A 2,112-nucleotide genomic window follows, 5' to 3' on the forward strand; every position below is an offset into this window, starting at 1 on the left:
AAACAGTATTGCTCTGAACCTTCTCTATGTTTGTTCTTTGCTTTTCACAAGAGGATCTTTTTTGTTTGTTTGTTTGTTTGTTTTTAGGTTTTTGCAAGGCAAATGGGGTTAAGTGGCTTGCCCAAGGCCACACAGCTAGGTAATTATTAAGTGTCTGAGACCGGATTTGAACCCAGGTATTCCTGACTCCAGGGCTGGTGCTTTATCCACTGTGCCACCTAGCCGCCCCTCACAAGAGGATCTTGCCTGTCCTCCCCTTCTCCAGCTGCTACTGCCTTCCCCACTCCTATTCTCCCCAACTTTATATAAATGGTTTTATGGTTGTTGGTTTTTTCTAATTCACGTATGCACAAACATATATACAGTGTTTTATATATGTGTGTGTGTGTGTGTGTGTGTGTGTGTGTGTGTGTGTATGCATATTAGAATTCTCCCATTAGAATAGAAGTTCTTTAAGGCAAGGACTGTTTCAGATTTGTCTTTATCTCCCTAGAACCTAACATAGTGTCTGTCACATTTTGTTGTTTTTCACTCATACAGTTGTGTCCAATTCTTTGTGAGCCCATTTGGAATTTTCTTGGCAACTTTGCACTAAAGTGACTTGTCATTTCCTTTTCTAGTAGATTAAGGCAAACAAACTTAAGTGACTTGCCCAGGGACACAAAGGTAGTGAGTGTCAGAGGCCAGATTTGAACTTAAATCTTCTTGGGTGTAATCCTGGTGCTTTATCCTCTCTGCTACCTAGATGCCTATAGATTAACATAGAAGGTGCTTAATAAATGTTTGCTTGTTTGGTAATTTCAAGTAATTAATGTAAGAGATATCAAGGGGGAAGTTTGATTTTTATTGCAAGTAAATGATGATGATAATCATTGTACCACCCACTTCATATAGTTATAGGAAATCACTATAATCCTTAAACCACTCTAAACTATTATTGCTACTCTTGCCATGTTTATATTTAGCTTGTGTCTGCCTTCAGTTATGGCAAACTGGCACACCTGAGCATCTTTTTCCTCCCTTTTTTCTTCCTCATCCCCCCCCAAATTTCAAAGCTATATTTATTATTATTATTTTTTAATCTCTTAGTCACCCTCTCTCTATCTGACCCCTTCATCTGCTTTTGTAAGAGAAGGGTGTTATTTTAGTAGCATGCTTAACCAAACAAAATGTTCCTTTCCTTTTAGCTAGCAAACCATTGGATCCCAATATAGGAGCTTACGTCTTTAGCTCATCCTAAGGAGTTCCTAGTGCTGTGTACTGCTCCATATGCTTTGCTTCCAGCTTCCAGGGCATTCTGAGAGTACAAGAAAATTGTCTCCTAACTAACTACAGTCTTAATGTACAGCCAACTTATTTAGACCAGGAGTTCTTAAGATGAGGTCTATGAACTTTTTAAAAAATTTGAAAATTATTTTTTCAAGATAAATGGTTTTCTTTGTAATCCTATATATTTTAAAAATCCATTTAAAGGCATTATTCTTTTTTGAAAGATTTTATTTATTTTGAATTTTACAGTTCCCCCCTAATCTTGCTTCTCTCCCCCCCAACCCCACAGAAGGCAGTTTGTTAGTCTTTACATTGTTTCCATGGTAGCATTGATTTAAGTTGAATGTGATGAGAGAGAAATCATATCCTTAAGAAGCATAGAGTATGAGATATAGCAGAATTACATAATAAGATAACTTTTTTTTTTTTACTGTGGTATATGCATGTGATGGAACACTGTTGTTCAAATAGAAACCAAGAGGGATGGGAATTCAGGGAAACCTGGAAGGATTTGCACCAACTGATGCTGAGCAGATGAGCAGAACCAGAAGAATATTGCACACCCTAACAGCAACATGGGAGTGATGATAAACCTTAATGGACTTGCTCATATCAACAGGGCAACAATCAGGCATAAATTTGGGATATCTGTGATGGAGAATGCTATCTGTATCCTGAGAAAGAATTGTGGAGTTTGAAGAAAGACCAAAGACTATTATTCTTTAGAAAGAGTCCATTCAGACTTCCAGGTGAGGTCTATAACACACACACACACACACACACAAACACACAAACAAGTTAAGAATTTCCTATTTACATTTGTAGTGCTTTCTTACAGGCAGA

This window comes from Macrotis lagotis, chromosome 4, assembly GCF_037893015.1.
Source record: "Macrotis lagotis isolate mMagLag1 chromosome 4, bilby.v1.9.chrom.fasta, whole genome shotgun sequence".
Classification (NCBI taxonomy): Eukaryota; Metazoa; Chordata; class Mammalia; order Peramelemorphia; family Peramelidae; genus Macrotis; species Macrotis lagotis.